The 23,676-nt window shown below is 43.8% G+C and overlaps 1 protein-coding gene across 1 annotated transcript in view; it reads left to right on the plus strand.

Moving 5' to 3' along the window:
* The first annotated feature begins 12,392 nt into the window (after window positions 1-12,392).
* Window positions 12,393-23,676, plus strand: part of SYT12 (synaptotagmin 12) — a 52,477-nt gene continuing 41,193 nt past the window's right edge. Inside the window, exons 1-2 of the mRNA XM_083417935.1 lie at window positions 12,393-12,974; window positions 13,582-13,701. The gene's annotated coding sequence lies outside the window, so the exon portion shown is untranslated. The remainder of the gene's footprint in view (window positions 12,975-13,581; window positions 13,702-23,676) is intronic.

A 23,676-nucleotide genomic window follows, 5' to 3' on the forward strand; every position in this document is an offset into this window, starting at 1 on the left:
TCAAGGAAGCAGCAAAAGTAGATAGGTTCTCCCCACCCCCAACCGCCACATCTTTGCCCAAAGCCCCTGTAAATCTCAGATCTGGCTCAAAAACAAAATCACGCAAGAAGGCATCAGTTGCCACAGGCATATTGATCTATTTGAGCACATCATTGTTTACAGTAAGGATGTTCTGAACTGAAGGCTGTATATACATATTACAATATTAAAGCATATTGAAAGCATATTTACATCGAAGAATTTTGGGCACTGTAGCTTACCCCTCACAGAGTTACATTCACAGCAACCCTTTTATCTGAAAAATTATAATCCACTTTTCCCAAAAATATTGCGAGTCAGTTTACAACATATAAAATTCAATAAAGTCAATCTTCTGTATATACCTAAAGCATAATTAAAAACCTCAGTAGGTACAGTATACAGTTAGGGAATTCCACATGGCCTGCTTGTACTGGGTTCTGTTTCACAGCCGCATTAGAAACTGGCTTCTATTTATATAATAAGGTGATTCAGAAGTCTATATAGCCACCAATGCAATGTGCTAAAAGGAATTCAGCCATCTTCAAAAATTCTAAAAATCCACATTATTTCCAAGGTGCTGTATACTTTGCTATTTTATTTAATTTGTCTTACCGCCTTTCATCCATTAATTTAAGGGTTGCTCAAAAGATAAAGAGACAAGATTTTAAAAAATGCATAATAAAAACAATAACAAAAAACCCCCACCTCACAAACCGATACCCCCTCTCCCACAAACACATTTAAGAGTATAGGATGTTAATCAGCCTGGTTAAGAGGAATGTTTTTGCCAGGCACCTAAAAGTGTATAATGAAGGTGCCAGCCAAAGCTCCCTGGAGAAAACGTTCCACAAATGGAGAACTATTGCAAAAAAAAGGCCCATTCTCATGTTGTTACACACTGGACCTCTCATGAAGGAGACATACAAAGAAGGGCCTCAGATGATGATCCCAAGTTCCAGGTAGGTTCATATGGGGAGAAGCAGTCCTTGAGGTATTGAAGCCTTAAGCCATTTAAGGCTTTATTGCTCAAAACCAGCACTTTGACTTGGGCCTGGAAACTAAATTGGCAACCAGTGTAGTCAGGCCAGGATCAGTGCTAAAACCATTTTGCCTCAGTGAGCAACCTGGCCACCAAATTCTGTACCAGCTGAACTTTCTGAATTATCTTCAGAGGCAAGCAGAAGGGAGACAGGCAGTAGTTTAAAGGGAACAAGCAGCAGAACTGGGCAAATGCTCTCATAAGAGCCAGGCTTTAGTTGCTCCTAAAAAAAATCAAACCTATCCATTCTTCAGGAAATCAGCCTGGAGTGCTCACTTGAAGAACAGATCGTGAAGCTGAGGCTCCAATACTTTGGCCACCTCATGAGAAAACTCCCTGGAAAAGACCCTGATGCGGGGAAAGATTGAGGGCACAAGGAGAAGGGGACGACAGAGGACGAGATGGTTGGACAGTGTTCTCGGAGCTATCAGCATGAGTTTGACCAAACTGCGGGAGGCAGCGGAAGACGGGAGTGCCTGGTGTGCTCTGGTCCATGGGGTCACGAAGAGTCAGACACGACTAAACGACTAAACAACAACAACAAAAAAGCAAGGAGCAACAGAGAAAAATAATTCCACTTGGGGAGCTCTTTCCACAGTCTAGTTGGAAAATTCATGTCATGGGACCCACCCATGAAATGTCAAACATTAGGAGGACCATTAAGCAGCTTTGGCTGTTTAGCAGAGCGTCTGGGCAGACTCACATGGAAGGAGTGGATATTTCCCCCTAGATACTGAGGTGTTAACACTATTTTATACTCTCACATATACCAACTCAGAACTGTCAGGTTCATAGTTCAGTTTGCGTCACCAGTAAGCCACTTAAATAAATGTTAATTTTGCAAAATGTCTTTTGATTGCGGTGTCCTGCTCCCATGCCCCCAGTCCTTTTTAACTGAAGAATACAAGGCTTGGTCATGTTGCATTTAGAGGCAAAACTAATTCAGACTACTACACTGGAGACGGAGACGGAGAAATCTGTGCAACTGCCGTAATTTTCCTACAGTCCACTAAGCAGCAGTTGGACAGCAAGTTGCATCAACTGACAGTTTGTTTTCCGGATGACCTAGAAACACAGCTGCAATTCTGTTTCCAACTGATTTGGGATTTTTTTTCCTTTGTAACTAACAGTCTGAAGACGAGCATAGTTAATGTTTTGTTTGAACAAAATGCCAGTTGCAAAAGCAACAGCATGTGCTAAAATCTGCTCTGCTCTCTGGCCGCAATGTAATTTATCCCAAAGAGAAAACAAATCTTGTAGACTCTTTTTGAGCTTATGAGTTGTATTTTATTTATTTAATTTATATACCGCCCTATACCTGGAGGTCTCAGGGCAGGTCACAGAACAAAATCAAAATATAAAACCACAATTAATAATAATAATAATAATAATAATAATAATACCACCTAATGACACCCCTCCCCAAAAAAGAAACATATTTTGAAAGGGCCTAGGTTGTCAATTAAATCAACCAAAGGCCTAGTTTAAAAGGAACATTTTTGCCTAGTACCTAAAGGTGTATAATGAACGCGACATGTGAACTTGCTTGGGAAGAGCATTCCACAGACGGGGCCACTGCAGAGAAGGCCTGTTCTCATGTTGCTACCCTCTGGTTCTCTCAAGGCGGAGGCCCACGAAGGAAGGCCTCAGAAGATGATCTCTGGGTCTAGGTACGCTCATATGGAAAGAGGCGGTCCTTGAGGTATTGTGGGGAGTTTGGGACAAGAGTTAAGGTTCTGTTTTTAAAATGTTCTGATTTGATGGGTCAACAAGTAATCCATTTTGCTAAAGCACACTTGGCATAGTCTAGGCTCAACAGTCACCAGTTTTCAAGAACTGGCTTCTAAATCCAGATTTTAGATCTGAATGTTTATGTTGTATCTGAAAGGTGCCTTTTTATCTGTTTTGCCTTGTTCATCTTAACATTTATAGCCTGCCTTTCCATGATCAATACAGTCCAATTATATGTGTGTAAGAGAAAAAGTTTTCTTCTGGCTGTTTTTAAATTTTACAGGGTCAACAAGTAAAATCAACTCCGTTCCGAAGTATTCTTTGATAGCCACATTTTAAGCTGCTTGTCAAAAGGCAGCCATGTTGGCCTTCCTTCAAGTTGATAAGATACATCTTCTGTTACCACCCACTTAATTTAAGAAGAGGACATTGGTTCCTGAACAGAGTGCCTAAGTAGGCTTGTGTAGAAGGAGACAGTCCTTAAAATACAAAGGTGGTCTCAGTCCCAAGTCCAGGCCAGAAACCAAACTGATAAGAATCCAGTCCAAATAATCTATATTGTCCAGGAAGATCAGGGGTGCAGCATGACGAAGCTGCCCTTCAAATTAGTTAATTGTTAGCAAACTGATCAGAATTAGTCCTAACTTTGATGTAAGTTGAAGGTCTCTTTGCCGTCCTACCCTTGTGGTAAGCAACTGAACCGTCAACCCTGCACTGCTGCTGAGGAAACACATAGTCTCTTGGGGGGAAAGTATATTTGACCAGTAGCTGCAGAGTGGGAGGAGCTTTGTGTTGGTCAGGCTGAAAAAGATTACAAATCCCCAGTGTATGTGATTTTGATGCTTTATTCAGTGGCGTAGCGTGGGTTGTCAGCACCCGGGGCAAGGCAAGTAATTTGCGCCCCCTAACCCGTGGATTTCAGCCCCCTACCCCTAACCCCCAGATGTTGCGCCCGGTGCGGCCGGCCCCCCCCCTGCACCCCCCACACTACGCCACTGGCTTTATTATGTCCACAAATGTCAAAAAAAGAGGACAGAATTAGTTGCTGGAAGAGCAATGCTGTTTTTTGGTGTGTGTGTGTTTGTGTGTGTGTGTGTTTGTTTTAAAAAACCTTTTGCTCTCCATATGCAGTAGGGAAGGAAGAGGGCACTTTGAAATCTCATGATAGATGTAGAATATTAAAGTTTTCACGAAAGCAAATGTACCTATCTTCCACAAGGTGGCACTAGTGTACAAGGATTCAAGAAGCATGAAATAACATCAGAGAGCCTGATCCTACCGGCCAAATTTAGCATCAGCCATGGCAGCCAATGCACAATTCTAGTAAAGGATCCGGTTCTTCCTTGCTTTTCAGGCAACCCTGTACCCCACTGTGCTTGGCTTATCACTCCCCTGTCCTCTAAGGTGGCACTGAATGGTGCCTGGGTAGAGATGTAGCATCCCTGCAGCAGGATCCTGCTGCACATGGGAGCCAAATACAGAGCTTGATCCTACCCAGACTTTTTCATAGCACCTGCTCTCTGGAATGTATGATGCCATAGTATCTCTGTCCATATGTGAAGCATGTGCACTGCACCTCTAATCTCACCTTTGCATCTCTGGCGTGGAGATGGAGTACTTACTTATCAGGGAAGAGATGTAGCTCAGTGGCAGAGCCTCTGCATGTGGAAGGTCCCAGATTCCACCCCCAGCATCTCCACGTAGGGCTAGGAGAGAAGCCAAGGAATGCAGGACAGCATATCACTGGTGAGCAGGGATGGAGAAATTAAACTCAGTTCGTATTTAAAGGCGAACCTGTCAAATTTGCACTTTCCAAAACAACAAGTGAACCGAAACACAAGAACCAGACATCCATTGAAATTCACACTAGTCTGAATTTTTGCAATGCACCGAACCCGTGCTTACAAAAAATGCATAAATCGGGGTAAAGTATACATTAAAATGCATGTATTTGTGGAAATAAACATACAGAAATGCAACGTAGTGGAGAAAATTGCTTGCAAAAATGTGTATACTAGTCAACGCTGCATACAAAAATGTGTTTATTCCTAGAAAGTCGCACAATAATGCTGCTGGAATTTTATGAGGATTTTTTTAAAGTAAATTGCTGCAGAAATCTGGAGAACCGAATTTAAGATTGCAATAATTAGAACCTGAGAGAACTGAAACTGGCAGATCCTTCCATCCCTACTTGTGAAACAGCTTAGGTATAGAGAGTGACTTGTCTAAGAACCAGCCCCCTCACACACACAAACACAGAGCTCTGCCCAACCTAGAGAGTATTAAGCAGGCATAAGCTTCATGTCCCCCCCCCTTCAGTAATTTAACAAGGGTTATATGTGGTTCATGGTTTCTGCAATAGTAGGCTGTTCAGATCTCAGTGTTTGCACCAAGGCATCAGGTGTGCTCTTGTATATAAACAGGGCTTGCATGTTGTGGTATTTTTGCCCTCCTAACAGAAGTGTTTTTGCTTGGGGTTCCAGACAAACATTCCCTCAATAGCTTGGAGTCCCCTCACCCCACTTGTTTTGTTTTCCTTTTCCTTATGACACCCGGTCCACAGTGGGCTTGTTCTGGAATTTTTAGAACAGGAGTGATCTGCTGCTTTAATACAGCAGCTCATAGACTCTCCTACTTAATACTAGTTTATTATGACAAGCTTCTGCAGACATCAGGCTACAGATGCATTGAAGGGAGTGATAAGAGGGTTTATGTTTTTTCTATTTCAGAAACTAGATTTAAAATGCAGGCTAGATGTAATGTTTCGGATATTATATCCTAGCAAACTGAATCATTACTTTATTACAGGTAGACCGAATGATGTAATGAAAGTGCAGGTTCTGCCAAGAAAAATACGGAATAGGCAGGCACTAATATGAAGAGCTGGGATGCGGGTGGCGCTGTGGGTTAAAGCCTCAGTGCCTAGGGCTTGCCCATCGAAAGGTCGGCGGTTCGAATCCCCGCGGCGGGGTGCGCTCCCGCTGTTCGGTCCCAGCGCCTGCCAACCTAGCAGTTCGAAAGCACCCCTGGGTGCAAGTAGATCAATAGGGACCGCTTACTAGCGGGAAGGTAAACGGCGTTTCCGTGTGCGGCTCTGGCTCGCCAGAGCAGCAATGTCACGCTGGCCACGTGACCCGGAAGTGTCTTCAGACAGCGCTGGCCCTCGGCCTCTTTTGAGTGAGATGGGCGCACAACCCTAGAGTCTGTCAAGACTGGCCCGTACGGGCAGGGGTACCTTTACCTTTTTAATATGAAGAGCTAGGCGTCTCCTGTAACCTAGGTATATAACACATTGTTGCAGTTCATGCATTCTGATTATAAACTCTGGAATCCCTTCCTACACTTTTAAAATAAAAGTAATTTCTAATTCACATGCTGGAAAAAAAACCAAACTTCCATTTAGTCCAGCATTCCATTTCCAACATAAGTCAACCAGAATATTTCCTTATTATTTGCCCCTTGCATTTAGTATGCAGAAATATACTACTGCCTATGTACATGGAAGGGACACGGGTGGCGCTGTGGGTAAAAGCCTCAGTGCCTAGGGCTTGCCGATTGAAAGGTCGGCGGTTCGAATCCCCGCGGCGGGGTGCGCTCCCGTTGTTCAGTCCCAGCGCCTGCCAACCTAGCAGTTTGAAAGCACTCCCGGGTGCAAGTAGATAAATAGGGACCGCTTACTAGCGGGAAGGTAAACGGCGTTCCGTGTGCGGCTCTGGCTCGCCAGAGCAGCGATGTCACGCTGGCCACGTGACCCGGAAGTGTCTCCGGACAGCGCTGGCCCCCGGCCTCTTGAGTGAGATGGGTGCACAACCCTAGAGTCTGTCAAGACTGGCCCGTACGGGCAGGGGTACCTTTACCTTTTATGTACATGGAGGTTCTATTTGACAAATCTAAAAAGATGGCTTTAAATCCTGGAGTGGTCAGGCGGCTTTGAAAACCTTGTAGCTCATGACTCTTGCCCACTGCAGATCACACTGCTGCCCATTAACAAAGATCCTCTTAAATCTTTTTAGATAAGTGATGATGATTCACTGCCTCTGTTGCTACTATTATACACATGTTCCAGCCTTGCAGGAAAACTGAGAGCAGGAGGTCCCTCTCTGCACAGCAGGTGCACTGCTAGGTACTTGAGAGCATAGGTTGACTCTATGCCACAAATTTGCCTATTCTAATTAATGTTTCTGGGCAAATTAAGATGGCAAATGCCTGGGGACTCACCAGTGGTGTGCTTTGCAACATGCCCACTTAGCCTGTAAATAAAGTTTAATAAGTTTTTTAAGAGGAGGAGAAAAACAGGCAGGGCACCCAGAGCCCAGCATAAAAGACCCAGGGCTCTGGCCTCTTGGCTATCCAGTGTTGTTGTCCTGTTGGTCCCAAATAGGAGAGCAAGATGTCTCTCTCACCCTTCCCCCACCCCCCGCTCCATGTTCTGAGTTTATACTTGTATTTCTGGCTTCACTCAGCTCAGCCTGCAGTTTCATCTGCCAAAGGTGCAATCTTTCTGTAGGGATTTTGTCTCTACTCCACCTAACGCTTGTGTGGCTTACATAGGCCTTTGTGGGATGCAGAACAGTTCGGAACAAATAACAGCCAAGCAGCATTTCTGCAAGAAATGGGCAGGAAACGATCCTTTCCTCCTGACCACATCAATCAATAATCTTTATTTTGAAAACCTAAACAGACATTTCTGTTTAATGGCTTTCCATTTTCTATTAAAACTTGCATTAGTCACATTTTCCATTACAATGTTTTGATTGAATATCGCCGTATTTCATTGTAAGTCTGTAGGAAAGCTCCTCTAGGCAACCTGATCATTCACCAATCACCCTGATCTGCTTGCACAAAACTTACACAGTGCTCCCATCAAGCATTTGTTTTGGTTTGTTTATGGGGTTGTTAATACACTTTAGCATTGATCATCCGCTCACCCCACACTTTTCAGTGCATTTCTCCATCACTTTTCTAATCACTAAAAGTCATTTAAGGGGGGGGGGGAGTCATTGTTGTACTGAGGTGATAAGGCACCTTGATTTGTTTGAGTTGAGCAAACCTAAATTTCCAGTATGTGCCTCAATCCCTCCTGCAAAATAGTGACTGCATGGAGGCACCTAAAGTCACTCAGTGTTGGGTGTGCTGCAGGCCTTCAGATTACTGGGTTTAGGTGAATGGCTTTCAGATGAAAGATTTGGGGTGGGGCATCAGGTGTGCTGAGTCAGTGAATCTCATGCCCACAAACTGGCAGGGAGGTTGTGTAAGCACCCACTGGCCTGAAACAGATTAACAGAATCAGCACAGGTAGCACACCCCAAAGAGAGAGATTGCTTGGATGCTGTTGTACAAAACACTACAGAACTTTTAAGGGAGAAATCCTATATAAGTCCCATTTAACTCAGGGGCACTTACTTCTGAGTAGTCATATTTGAGAGGGGAACAGCTTTCCAGACTTCCTGAATTATGTAACCAGTAATATGACCTTCTCCTTTCTGCTAAGTTTCCTATCTTCCCTCATTGGCTCAGACAAGGCTCTTCTACATACGACTTCATATTATTAGAGATCAGGAAGGACTTTGCCTAGTCACAGTGTGAGATGATGAAGATGATAATGCCCCCTGCCATGAACAGCACTCAAATATTCTCATGGCTAAAACATGGCATTTCACAGGGCTGGTCTTGGAATGTTGCCATTTACAAATATGGAGTGAAAGCACATGAAAATAAGGTGACATTGACTCCAGTACTCTCTTTCGGAACTTCTACTATGAGAGACTTTTTGAACTTTCTCCTTGTAAGAGCTTTATGACCGAGAAGAGTCTTTGCAACTTTCAGCAGTGTTGCTGTTCCACGGTGCTCAGGAACACACTTCCCATGGCAGGGGACTATATTCCTCTGTGACCAATATAGGCCTGGTTTTGTGCTGGAATGACCCTGCCTCTACTGCAGACCAGCTCAAGGACTAAAGTTAACAATTTCTGAATTAAGCTGCTCCTGCAGCCATCCCTTTAAAAGCAGTTTGATCTGCAGCAATTAGCAGATGGTTGTGTTCAGTTCCACACCATGAAAAGCTTCACCTGCTGATTCTGGTATACTTCAGATAGTTCCTGTTAAAAGGCAGGAGCAAGCTAAGCCACTTTTTTCTGGCCAGTTGGCATCACCACCTGCCCCACTGCATCCTCCCAAACTGGACTCTGCTCCCAGGCATCTCACAACTACCAGCAATTTTTATTTCAAGACTAGGCAACCCGAGGCAAGAAAGTTAGTTTCCTTTAGAGTCAGACCCTGTGGGAGCCATTACTTTAAAGAATGCTTACAGAGAGAAAAATCAGTGCTCAGGGTTAAGCTTTCAGTCAAGCTGAGCTCTCTCTTTTTAAAAGAAGTCAGATTTCAAATGTGTGGAAACGGTACCTAATAAGTGCCTTCACGGTGAATACAGTCAGATGATCAGAACTGTTTGCTAAGTGACAGTTACAGTTTCTCAAAAATCAAATGCCAAGTGCCATGGAAATCTAATTTAGAGAAACGGCTTGGCAAACAAACCTTTCATTTAAACAACTGTGACCATTCAACCAGCTTTACGTTCTTGAATTTAATAAGTTAGCAACATTAGGTGTGTTTTTTAATGGAGCTAATTGAAACCACTAATTTACTGACGTCCAGATGGTGAGGAAAGATGATGACTGTGTTATAAAGACAGAGGCAAGATAATAGGAGAAAGTGGGAAGCATTAACTGTCCAATCCTGTTCAAGATTAGTCAGAGGTAATTCCAATTTTATACAATGGGGTTTCCTTCCAAGTAAGTGTACACAAGGGTAGTGTAAGATCCTTAGCAAATTTTATTACCTCTTTATAAAAAACAGTCCTTCTATTAAGCCTTGATCCAAAGTTCATTGTATTTAATTCCCATTCATTTCAGTGTGAACTAAAATAACTCATGACCAATTTGTTTTATTTATTTCAATGGGACCCCAGCTCAGCTAACAGTCTGGATCCAACCCGTTTTCTTTTTTACCCTCCTCATACCTTGGAGGCAGCCAGAATATAATTGTTCCTAAACTGAGCTCCATAGTTTATGGTAGACTATTATATTATTATTTGATATAGATATTGTTTAAAACAAAGCAGATGGATCTGAATTATATCAGAAATAGCTGGTTCTTCAGTACAAAAACTTCCTTTAAGGAAACTAGACAACACAAATATGCTCTGGCCTGTGCCACAACTCTAAACAACTGCTGGTGAGAAATACAGAACAGCTGCACCATATTAGTAGAAGAAAGATCAGGAACAGTAACCTAGCAATTCAAAGCCCTCACATTTTATTGCTGGACAAAAGTTTAAAGATGTCACAAATCAGACTATCCTGGTGGTTCTGGGCCAATGTATTGGCCTGCTGTTTGCTGAGTTATTATGACATCAAGTGTCCTGCTTTACTGGAAAAAAGCAATGGCAGTCTTTACTGCTAGGTAGTGCTTATAGATGGTCAGTCCTTTTCCCTTCTCTTGCTTTGGGTGCATGAAGTTCTGCGGCTCAGAAAGAGCAGGGATCTAAAGAGGGAGGACGGACCTATTGGGAAAGGTGAAGAAGCAGCAAGGAACAAGAGATCCCATGGTAGGAGGTAGACAAGGAATCCACTTTCTGCTCAGGTTCCCTGGTGAGTGATGCAGTAGTTCATCACAGCCCGGAGCTGGCATCAGAGGTTGGTTGTGGATGGGCCTCACACCTTCACCAAGAACCCACAGCCCATACAGGTTAATCACAATTGTCACTTGCTCACACCCACCCCTGCTATTTCCTTCTACCCGCACCCCCAAAAGGCAAGCAAGTAAATGATGACAGTGAGGAGGAGGAACAGCTTCCCAATCCAGTTCTTCCTAGCAACATTTATAAAGGGGGAGATGTCCGGCAGCACTGGTAATAACAAGAAGCTCCTGTTTCACTGTTGCCACCACACAGAGTGTGTCTTCTTGCCCAAGGGCCTTCCAAGCCCATGAGCTAGCACGGCAGGAGAGGATGCAAAGGCTGTGGGTGCGACAAGTCAACCGGTCTTGTGGCTAAGGGAAGAGAGCCTATCAGTCCTTGAACTCCTGGGTCACGTACATGGTGAAGTTCACTGTTTTACCTAGAGCAATCTTTCTTTTTTCCTGCTGAAGGTCACATTCTCTTAGGTGTTATCTGTTGGAGGGGCCCTTTCACCAGTGGTGGGCCAAGCCAGAGTTGATGATGAGCAAAACTAGAGGTGCCGTATGGGTTTGATGGCCTTACTCACAAGTAAGTATACAGAGCACTTTTTGGGGTACCAATACAGCCACTGTTCTTGAAAGCAAGTGATTGTCGTTCCTTCTGACTGATGTTCTCTCTTTCTATCTTATTTTAGAGAGAGATATAGATATTGATGCACACATCTGACAAGAGCCTACCAATTTCTCTCAGCATGGGCTGTGAGGGGGAATTTATTTTCCCCAAGCCATACAAACAATAAACAATTAAGACAAAAAAAAAACCCCTTCCATCAAATTATTTTTACCAGATAAATACTACCCCTTTGAAATGTCCCAAAAATACATATAAAAAGGGTGGGACTAAAATTCCTGGAAAAATAAGGAGATAGAATGGGGCAGCTGTGACCGGTGGTGTCAAAAGTGTCTGGATACAATTCAAGTCAGGACTAAAAATGATTCATCCACACTCAGTTTGAAGGGCACAATGGACTAGGATCAATGATGGAGTTACTATAGTCACCAAATAGCTAAGCTGTAAACAAAAACTGGACTGTGGGGGTTATAGCGAAGAGAATGCCAACACGTGGGAGGCCTCTCTTCCAGTCCAAATGTTTTCCCTAAAGTTACCTTGCTCAAAAGCAATTGGAAGTGGCAGTTTAAAACCATAACAACTAACTTCACATTTCCTTTTATCAAAAAGAAAGGAAAGAGCCAGGAAAGAACGACGTATATGCTTGTGGGGCAGTGGAGGAAGTTATTTAAGTCAGGCATTGATGGCCTGCTCAGTAGCAGGCTTTATGTGTTAGAATGCTGGACATTCACACTCGGTCTCCCTTGGACTGCAAAAAAAATCCATTACAGAACGTCTGAGTGAAACCTCCTCACAACCTACCTTTTCCATCAAGCCTTTGGTTGGTTCCTGTGCCCAACTGTAACCTACCCTGTAACTAAACCCAAGCACCCTCCCTCCTCTTCTCCAGTGCCTCAGTACAGAAGCACCATTTGCTTGCAGGCAGGAAATACATTAAGGTGTCTCTTGAGGTATGTTGGGGTAAATGCTTAGGGTGGGTCTCAATCCTGGCCCCACACTGACTAGCCAAGAGTACCTCAAATTGGTCTGTTAGTATTATGTAGAAAGAGGAAGCAACAAACCTTTTCCCTAAAAGCCCAGTATCCAAGCCCAGAATCTTGTTCTCACCTTCAGACAAGGGATTCCTCTCCCTGGAATTGTGTGCTAGAATCAGAGCAGCTGTGGGTCGTTTGGGGAGACTTTCAGCCATATGAGAAGTTGCCATCAGGAAACAGCCTTATGGTTGCATTTATAGTGAGGTTGGTAGTGCTTCACATATATCACCTCAGTCATCCTTACCACAACCTTTTAAGAAAGGTTAGTGTCATCGATTCCAATATTGCATAAGAGGTTTTGCATGAGGTTGGACATAATGAGACCAGGGGTCTGCCAACCTTTGAACTGGGGACCTCCCAGCTTACAAACCATAAATTGTTTGGAAAGTCTGAAGTTTGGTCCAGTCAGTATGGAAAAAAATGTGTTCCGGGTCTGGGTCTCCAACTACAGTTGTGAGGAAAAAATGGGAATGGACTGGGCAGGCCCATCTCTTTGGCTGTCTCCACGCAAGACACATTGAATGTTTTATCTTTCTTTGGAAGAGGGGAATTTTGGCAGATAGTTTCTTCAGCCAACCTCACCTCTTTTGACTTAAAGGAAATACAGCCCTACTTCAGTGGTGCAATTTGGTGGTAACTGACTTAGGAGAGGGCCTCCTGGGCTTTGCCAGTTGCCGCCTCTTTTTAGGCGGGAAAGTGGTAAGGCGGGCCTGCTGCTGCTGCATTTTGGGGCCGCCCTGCTCATTCTGCTGCGTGAGGCCCAGCCCAGGACTTCGGGCCCCCGAGACCTGCCCCTCTTCGCCCGCCTTCCAGAAGTGACCTTGGAACTGAGCACTCCCCGGTTGGTGAAGGGGCAAGAAAGGCCCTCCCCGTCGCCCACTTCGCAGCCTCTGCAGCTAAGCCTCGGAGGAGGCACATGTGCTTTGGCGCGGCGCCAGCCAGAGCATCCCCGGCGTGCCCTTGTTGGGGGCCGCCTCCGCCTGGGCCAAGCCCTTCTCTACCGGGGCTGGGGTGGGGCTCTTTGCTGCGGGAGGGCCGGCCAGCGCCGGCGTTTCCTTGGGTTGCTCGTCCCCGCTCTTTTTCCTTCCCTCTCTGACCCCGTGGATTTGTCTCCCGAAGGAGAGGGCGCGAGAGGGGTGTGTGCGCGCGCGCTGAGCGACCTCTCCAGGCATTGCAGGGGTGCTTGGCGCTCCCGCAGTCAGGCGAGCAGCGGGCTTCGGTGAATCCTGCCGCCGCTCGCTTAGCTCCCGCCTTGCGGGAAGGGAGCACTCCCGCCCAAATTCCAACCCTCGGCTCAATCTCTTTTGGAAAGAAGCCACCGGCTTCTTTTTTTTCCAGCTGGAGAACGAGAGGGGAGGGCGGGGGTGACTCAGGCTGCTGGCGCCGCCGCCGCTCCTCCATGAGAGAAGCTCAGCAAGAAGAATTGATTCCTTTGCCTCTCATCTCAGGCCGCCGGGGCAGAAAGAGAGAAAGGAGCGAGAGTATGCTGGTGATGCGCTGCTGCTGAGGAGCCCGAGCCGAGCTGCAGAGTTTGCAGGTCATTAGTGCTGCACCAAACTCCGGGCGAGGTAAGTGGCGCCGCTGCTGCTGCTGCACACAAAGCGCTCGGCAGCGTTTGGGAAGTAAGCCCGGGCGGGAACTGTGGTTTGTCGGGAGAGAATGGCAAACGCAGCAGGCAGTTTTCTCGGCAGGAGGCTCAGTTTTGTGTCTCTGTGCGGGCACAATGCAACGAGGCATGCTGTTTTTCTGCACCGAACGGAGCGCCTTAGTTTGATCCCTAGCAAACCTCGCTCGCTCAGTGCGATCAGCGGGGCTGTGCTGCAGACTGGCATCGTGGCGGCCTTGATCCGTGGTCCGAGAACGAGAGGGACGAAAGTCACCAGGCATCTTTGCAAAGTTTGCGCCTCGGTTGCCTGTGCGTAGCCCCGGGGCTGCTTGGTTGAGCGTGCCTTCCTGCGGCGTGGAGCCGTCCAGGGTTTCAAGAAGGGAGAACTGTCCGGGAAAGTCCAGTTTATCCTAGGAAGATGCTTTTCGGCCGGCCATTAAGTCTAGGGTTACGGGGAGCTGCTGGATGGAAAGGGATGGGATTGGGAAATCGGAATAATGGCAGTGGAAACAACGGGCGCAAAAACTGAGGCTGGGCTGCCAAAGTGTATTCAGGAAGAGCAGAGCTGCTTAGAAAGAGTCTAGGCGTGGGAGGGAAATGCATCAAGGGTAAGACGAGAGCTAGTCTAAAAAAGAACACGAGCATCTCTATTAAAAGAATGGCTGGGGGCGGGAGGGGAGACCCCTACAAAACCAGATCTCAATATTGCGACCTGAATTAGTTGCGTTCCTTACAAATGAATCTCCAGTTCAGTTTCTAAGTGGGTGGCTTTGTGTTTCCGATGCTTCAGTCTATTCAAGCACTCTGAACCCAGGAAAGCGTTCTGTTATTGCAGTTCATTTATTTGTGTGTGTGCAGATGTTCCTGGAAGTTTTCACCTCCTGGCTGGGACCACTGTTGAGAGCTTGCAAAGCTTTGTGATCTAGTTCAGGGTGACCTGCCAGTGATTATCTCTTAATGTACGTTCGTTTATTTCTTCACATGGTTGGTGGCAACAGCAAAAAATGTGGTGCTCACTTGCAAGCCTCCAAAGATACCTTTGACATGGGGATGATTGAAGAGAGGATGACTGACAGGTTGTGATGACTGTAACCAAACCATCTTGTCTCCGCTTGGCCTTGAAGAACGGAGCTACAAGATTGCTTTATTAAGAGAGTTAGGGTTTAGATGCTTTCACCACTGTTGTCCCTATGTTCTGATTAAAGCTGTCATTTCATACATCTGTCTCTTATGTGTGTGTGCATGCACGTGCGCGCACACACCGTAGGGACATCTGGAGTGCTTTAGTTTTATTTCTTACCTTCCCAAGAAAAGTGCATGTGTCGTAGAAGATAGGCTGTGTAATATGGCATGAATAATGGATTGCTTTGTACAAGGAATGCTTTGCTCACGTGCAAATGAAGAGCCTTCGGTGATGACAATTTCAGAAAAGCTGTTAGGTAGAAGGTGACACAGTCACTCAAAAAAAGAAATTCTACAAAATATGTTTAAACAGGAGAAAGGGGATTCCCTTCCATAAGCCCCGTTACAATTTTCTGTTGGGGTAGGATTTATTTTAGAGCCCTCCTTTTTGGCAAGCCTTCAGTGTGGCTTGCAATTTATCCATAACAGTGTAATATTTAATTCCCGCCCCCAACCTGTATTCCATACTTCTTGCTAGGTTATTAGGACAAGTAGCATGCACAAAGTTTTCTCTTCTCACCCTGCTAATAAGCCTGTGGAAGTGAGAAATACTGCTTAGCCCAAGGTCACCAGAGAACTGCATTGCTGAACAGTGGTTTCTTAACTAGGTTCTCCCTGGTCCAAGTAAAAAACTTTGTCCATTGCCGTAATACTGGCTTTATAATAATGCATGCACTAGTGTTAAATAATACAGCACACGGTCAGAATCAAGTACGGTCACCAAAGTGGCGTCATGCTAATTTTCCGGCTTCACTGAAAGATGCCAGAAATTAAAATTTATTGTAGTGTAACATACCTTTGATGAGAATGGTAATGACACACTCAACCTTTCCATAGAAAACCAACCTTCTCAGACAAATGTTGGACAATATCCTACCCCAGTGCAGAATTCACACAACAGTAGTCCTTGTTACACATAGTTCTTTAGGTCCAGTATTGCTGACCAGCAAACTGTGGTGCTCCATATGTTGTTGAACTCCACTTGTGTCATCCCCAGCCAACATGGCTAATAGTCAGAGATGGTGGGAGATGTTGTTACGCCATCTACATCTCATGACATTGCCACACCCACAGTAGTTAATAATTGCCCCAAATGCTAGTAGCCGCTGGAAATTTACTATTTGCACTTGTCATTCTGTAATTAAAATGCTCCTGGGACATAAATCCCCCCTCCCCAAATAAACTCAAAAGTTGCAATGGGTGTGCCCATCTAATATAGAGAATTGGAGCTAAAAAAATTCAAAATAAAAACAAATGTCTGGAATAAGGAATGGTATTGAATTTTCTTTCTGAAAACAAATGAACCCAGGGCATTAAATATCCTAAAGAAAGCAATTGTTGTTATTTAGTCATTTAATTGTGTCTGACTCTTCGTGGACCAGAGCACGCCAGGCATTCCTGTCTTCCAATGCCTCCCGCAGTTTGGTCAAACTTATGTTCATAGCTTCGAGAACACTGTCCAACCATCTTTTCCTCTGCCGTCCCTTTCTCCTTGTGCTCTCCATCTTTCCCAACACCAGGGTATTTTCCGGGGAGTCTTCTCTTCTCATGAGGTGGTCAAAGTATTGGAGCTTAGCTTCATGATCTGTCCTTCCCGTGAGCACTCTGGGCTGATTTCCTTAAGAATGGATAGGTTTGAGTCTCCTCCAGCACCATAATTCAAAAGCATCAATTCTTCAGTGATCAGCCTTCTTTAGGGTCCAGCTCTCACTTCCATACATCACTACTGGGAAAACCATCGCTTTAACTATATGGTCGTTTGTCGGCAAGGTGATGTCTCTGCTTTTTAAGATGCTGTCTTGGTTTGTCATCATTTTTCTCCCAAGAAGCAGGTGCCTTTTAATTTCGTGACTGCTGTCACCATCTGCAGTGATCATGGAGCCCAAGAAACTAAAATCTCTCACTGCCTCCATTTCTTCCCCTTCTATTTGCCAGGAGGTGATGGGACCAATGGACATGATCTTAGTTTTTTTGATGTTGAGCAATTACATTTTGCATTTAGGGGTGCTGTTTTATCCCAGTAAAGGGAAAATTGGGTAAAAATGTATGAAAGGGTTTATTCAAACCAAAAAGGATCTAGGAATGCAGATTTAAGTGCCCTTTTAAAAATCACACACATTGATTTTGATTTGGGTTAGTAAAATGCCTTTGTCCCTGTTTAGGAGTTTCAGTCCAGTGCAAACTTGCTTGGGTGTATTATATTTATTTATTAAATTTCTATACCACCCTTCATCCAAGGAACATAGGGCAGTTTACAATATAAAAACACAAAAATACATACCATAATAACAAACACAATACTCCCCAGTTATTTATTTATTTATTTATTTAATACTGTAAATAATGTAAACTCCATTGAACACTGTGGGGCTTATTTTGAGTAAACATAAGATTGTACTTCATACAAGCGAAAAACATTAAAGAACTGTCTTCCTAAGAAATACATTGCAATGATTAACACCCTATTTGATGCTATATAGCATCCAAAAAAATACCCTCAAAAGCTACTAGACCACTCTCCTGCTTAAAGTAATTTTCCCCCAGTTTAGTTTTTCTGAAAGAAAAAACTACCAACTATTTTCCAGTTTCTCAACTATACCTTACTTGCCATCAGCAGCAAGTGATAATCTGCTATATAGATTATAAATACAACAATGGTAATAATAGCAATTGTCCTTAGCTGTGGAAGAGAGGACACACTTCTAGTGAGTGTCTGCATTTCTTAGGGAAGCCCCCTTTGAAAACCATGTTCTTTGAGGCTGCATTCAGTTGCTCCCTCCTCCTACAGAGCCGCACATGGAATCTACATTTCACCTCACTTGCCACAAATAAGACTGCAACTTCCATAGCCAACTATTTTCTATAGCTTTCACGGTCAGTTGATCATATTGGATTAAAACACACCAATATTTCTGGTTATCAAAGGGTAAAGGAAAGACGGGACTGAGTGCATTTGGTTATGAAATCTCATGCCGTCGTGTATAATTGAGTATCCATTTTTGCAAAGACAACTTCTATTCGGGACATTAGTTCAGAAAATGGCTTTTTGTTCATACTCCTGCCACTGGAAGAGGTTGCATGTGAGTATATTATAAGTGGAGGTATATGCATGCAAGGGTATGTAAGAGAAAGATTTCCACCATTGGAACTCAGTTGGATTTTCGTACACTAATGCATGAAGGTCATCCCCTTTTAGATTTGTTGCTTTATAAAGCAGTAGAAGCTGGGAACACATGCAGGTCTAAGTTGTTGGTTTTTTAAAAAAAACTTTAATCAGAGAGACTAGCCTTCACTTGAGCTGGTCAGAAGCTGAGGTACTGCCACCCACATATTCCCCCTTCTCTCTGCTCAAAGCCTTGCACAAACTCTGCAGTAGTTTCAGCTCTGGGGCAGCAGCCAGGGAAGGACTTGCTTTTACAGGCTAAGGAGGATGCCTGTCATTAAGTCAGACTGTCCACTGCTACAAGGAAAGAGGAGGAACAAGAAGATTGTCATGCTGGAGGGCAAAGGAAACCCTCAGCATCTTCCTTTAGTAAAACAACAATTTCCAGTCCTCTTTCACTGTAGATCATGAGTTAACAGTTGCAAAGTCAATGAAGCTACAGGCCAATATAAGTGAGTAAAGAGTCTCCCTCTAACAAGTTTATAGCCACTGTAAAATGTTTTCCTGGATGACTCTAAAAAGATAAACCTATATTACAGCTGGGTTTCAACATCCAGTAAGAGGCAGAGCACTCAATCCTGCTGCGTGTTGCTTCACCAGCATGTTCCCTGCAGAGAACACGTTGGAAAAGCAAATCCTTGCAGAGAGCTGATTGAAACCTCTGCTCAGCTGAGGGTTTAGTGGTATCACACATGCCCAGTCACCAAGCCTTAGTTGGCAGCAGGGCATGGAAGAAAACTTGCAGTATTGGGAGTAGGAGGTATATTAGTCCATAAGGTGCCCTGGTGTTAGGCCTTTTGCTATTTAAAATGTGGAAGATTCCTTCCATAGATCAGTCCTCAGTACAGGGGTTTTCTTTTTTAGGGGGGAGGATATCAAATAATATGTCTTGAATTAAGTTAACAATTTAATTAACCAAAGTGAACACATATTGCTAGAAGGAAATGCTGCTCAGTTTTCTTTTCATTTCTTGTTACAACAACATAGCAGAGTCAGAACACCTTAACAATATGATCCAGCACTGGCCTTCCATCTCAGCCCGCCAATTAAGATTTACCTCCATTGATTTGTTCCTGTTGAGAAGTTGATTAATCTGCTGATTAATGTATGTTTTGATCAAGGCTGTCCTCCTCATTTCCTCAGCTGCTCCTTTGTTCCAGGAAGTCTTTGTTCTTCCTATGATTATTTATTCTTGCCATCCCATTTTGCAATATTATTTCTTTTGTGGAAACTGAATGTGATTTCCTTGGCTTCGTTTAGCCCTGCCTGTCACCACTCTCCCGTCTGTAGCAGCTCATAAAGAAAACTAATGAGAATCTGTCTCCAATCACCTTTGTCTTCATTAGATTTTCATCAGCCTTCTGTGACTCCACCGGTGCCTTGGTGAAACTGCTGGTGACACACATTGGAAGTATTAAATAATCTTGCTCCAGGTTATGTACTTCTGTGGCAACTCCATGATCTCTGCAGGGGAGCTAGGAGTGAAAGTCCTTTGGCAGGAATAATAATAATAATAATAATAATAATAATAATAATAATTTATACCCCGCCCATCTGGCTGGGTTTCCCCAGCCATTCTGGGCGGCTTCCAACAAAATATTAAAATACAGTAATCTGACAAACATTAAAAGCTTCCCTAAACAGGGCTGCCTTCAGGTGTCTTCTAAAAGTCTGGTAGTTGTTGTTCTCTTTGACATCTGGTGGGAGGGCGTTTCACAGGGCGGTGGCCACTACCGAGAAGGCCCTCTTAATGGTTCCCTGTCACTTCGCTTTTCGCAGTGAGGGAGCCGCCAGAAGGCCCTCGAAACTGGACCTCAGTGTCCGAGCAGAACAATGGTGGTAGAGGTATACTGGACCAAGGCCCCATAAGGTTCACAGCCCCATTAATTTCAGTGGGTCTACTCTGAGTAAGATTTAGTTGGATACAATGCTAAACCTTGGCGCAAAGGGCTGTGAACAATCTTGAGATCTTGAAGATCCCTTTAACTTGACATGCTTGGCGTTGAAACTAGAGCGTCCAGCATGCAACGCCTGTGCTCTACCTCTTAACTGTTGAGTGGGATGGGCTGCTCATGGACCCAAACATAATTATGTGCAGCCATTGACCTAATTTTAAAAGCTCTTCAAGTAAGTGATCATGTCATACCTCTGGCAAGAGGGATCTGTCCTCCCCCAGGGAAGTAGAGAGGGGTTGCAGAAAGAGAGAGAAAGGACGGCTATGCCACCCTCCCAGAGATTACCCCCAAGTGAACGCAGAAAAAAGTTAGCTTAGCCCATGAAGCTGACTAAAAATGTGGATTTGAGGTATGCAGCAGAGATGTAGACAAGCATAGGCCTTTAAAATGTTCAAGGAGCTATGCTAGCCTTTTCCTCACTGACTGAAAATCTGTCCTTCTCCAAACTTTAGTCCTTTTGAAAAGTCAGACCCCCTTTGCATCTGTTTCAAAGAATAGGGCTGCAAAGGTAAACTTGGAAATGCAAGCAGCTGTTCAGTGTAAACTAAAGCATAGAAGGTTGAAATTTCCTCCAGGTCCCTCTCTGTCCTTTCCCCACCGTAATGCGAATTTATGCTAATCTTTTTCAGTTTTGTTTTCATCCTGGGTACTCTGAATAGAGACTTGAAGCCTTTTGTCCTCATAGCAGGCTAGTAGCACTAGAATGAGAATAATTTTCCCAAGCATTTTGGGCATGTTGCATAGATCTGAATTACTGCACTGACACCTTAAGGGTCATTGCACCACACACACCCAGTAAATCCCAGCAGCACAGGGGCTTCAAGAGTTGCATAGCTTGGCTGCCCTGTGTCTTCTGTCAATGTTGTGACCAGAGAAAAGGTTTTTTGACAGTCCTTGGGTACACCCACCTTGTCTTGCTCTCTTACTTGACCTCTATATGTCTCAAATGATGGGGGTGTTGGATTTCTTCTCAGCCTCATTTGAGGAAATTTCTTTAGGATGTTTCCTATCTGTTTTCCAGAAGTATGGTTGTGAGCTACCCTATGGCTTTTTTGGCTTTTTTTAGGATGAAAGAGAACAAAAGCACTTATCTTTTGAGCCTGGCCAGGCTATAAATCTAATTAAGTGCAACATTTTTTAAATTGCCTGTTGTCTTGCATTGAAGTGTAGCTGAAAACCCTCCCAGATGCCAACCCTACTCAGGTTACAAATGACAAGAATGTGTTTGGGTCATTCTCTTGCTGGTGTTTACTCACTGCCTTTATTTATTTTGCTGATTGAATCATGTCTCAGGCTCATCTTGTAACCATTCTGTGGCAGTGCAGAGTTGTCAGGCCATTTGGGATTGGAATCTCAAAGTACACAATCTTGCGGTTGGGGGAATAGTTTGCATAATTACATTTATAAACTCGATTCTTGCCTTTTGCTTACCATTGTGGTTGAAGCGCAATGTTGCATTTTGCTGAGCAAAATTAGCAAAAGACAGATCCCTGTCTCAAGGAGCTTCCAATACTAGAAAAGAGAAAAGCATGGATAACAAGCCAATAGAGAGAGGGGAGGAATGGGTCAGAATAACCAAAGATGAATGTAAGCAGATGGCTGTTACATCCAGCCAGGCATGCAGTGCAATCGTATGCATATTTACTTGGAACATATGGGACTTACTCCCAGGAAAGCCTGTACGACATTTCAGGCTTTGTATAATAGAGCTTCAGGCTTAGTTTCAGTTTGGGGTGATGAATAATGGATTGGCCTAAAGACTTCTTGGAAAGGCCAGTACCTAATTATTTCATCAAGTAAGTGGATCAGAATAAGTCAAATTCTTCATTATCCTTGTTTAGTATTTTTGGACAGCTCAAGCTCAAGCTGGAACACTGTTAAGTACCAAGGACAGTTCTAGTGATTGCTCATGATTTGTCTGGAAGGCTGACACTAGTGTGCATATTATACCTACTGTGTTATATATAACTAATGTATTAAATTATGCTTACCCCCAGAACATGTCAAAGAATGCCTCCATTCCCCCCCCCCCCCCGTGTTACTCTTATACACCAAAATTAAATATCCACCATATGTTTGGGGGATGTAGTTAGTGCCCAGTGATTAAAAGGTTTGTTTCTGAATCTACAAACAACTCCAAAATAAAAAAGCACTATCCTGAAGAAGATACAGAATAAGTCAGAATACCAAATACAATAAATGGCCCAGGTATTGTCCTCCCTTGAAAGCCGTCATCTCTGAAGATTATGGACTCCCGTACAGTTAGATTTGTGCAGGGTGCTGAAATTACACAAAGTGAGCTTTTCAGCTAGTTGGGCTCACCAAGAGCACTCTCTAAAATTGTGAATGGTAAATCTCATGGCAGGTGAGTAGTTTTCCCTGCTGCTGCGAACAACAAAGGCTTTCAGTGGAAGATATCACCCAGTTCCTTGGACTCTCAAAATCTTTGCTACTTGACTTCTTATGTAGTTTCTTTAGGATTATGTCTCTTACCTTCAGGTTTTGCCTTTATTAAGAATGTCCCACTTCCTGGGTAGGCTTTTTTTTTAAAAAAGGTTTCAAATCAATGCAGATGTATGTTTATCAGTTGATGGCTTACCTGCCTTGCATGTGTGAATGCATTACCACAGATCAAAGAGCAGAGACGCAACTTCCATGTCACTTCACCTCACTTCAGACACAATTGGCTGCAATCCTAACACCACTTACCTTAAAGTAAGCGCCAATGAATTCAATAGGACTTACTTTTGAATAGGCATGGTTAGGATTGCATTATAAGTTAAATGCATATAGGCCCCATTGACATCAATGGGACAAGTTAGCCATGACTGAAGTCTCATTGATTTCATTGGTAACTAAGTGCAACTAGTGTGGTATAGATCTAGCCCAATGCTTTTCAGTTGAATAAAGTTACAGTATATGTATGCACGTGTGAACCAGTCCATAAATGACACTTTTCTATGAAAAACCTAGTTGGGGTTTGATGAAAATAGTATTGTTTAATATTTCATTTAAGCAACAGGAATGGCAATGGTTATTCTGGTTTTGTTTTCTGTCTACTCTTCAAAATATATGGATGCCTTACTGTTCACAAGCAAAATGAACTGTGAACTGCTTGACTGAACTTTGGTTTGCTTTGTTTTTTGCTTTTATATGATTAGGAACTCTGTTCCATCGATTTTGCTTCTCCACCTCAGTCTGCTAGTTTCGACATCTCACTGCATGCTTGCGACCAGGCAGGTTCTGTGGTCCCTGCTGTGGGAAGATGGCTTTGCAGAGGATTCTGGGATATGGGTATCCTTTGCAGAGGATTCTGGGATGCTGGTTCAAATGCTCTTTATTTACCTACTGTCTCTAGCCTTTTTTAAAAAAACAAAGCCAAACCAAAAAGCAGTACAGTGGCATGAGCAACACACACAGAATCTGCTCCAGTTGCTGACCCTTCCCACATTCAGTTGTTTTAAAAATGTGGCTTTTCAGTTAGCTTGTTAACTGTATTGTAAGCCATCTTGGACATGAAAATCATGACTGAGAGGCAGGGGTCCAAATATTCTAAATATTCACCTGTGGGGTGCATTGAGTGGAAGAGTCTTTTCAAAGCCTTATAATAAACAAACAGGAGGAGCAACGTTATTCT

The sequence above is a fragment of the Podarcis tiliguerta genome, assembly GCF_965153285.1.
Source record: "Podarcis tiliguerta genome assembly, chromosome: 1".
NCBI classification, from domain to species: domain Eukaryota; kingdom Metazoa; phylum Chordata; class Lepidosauria; order Squamata; family Lacertidae; genus Podarcis; species Podarcis tiliguerta.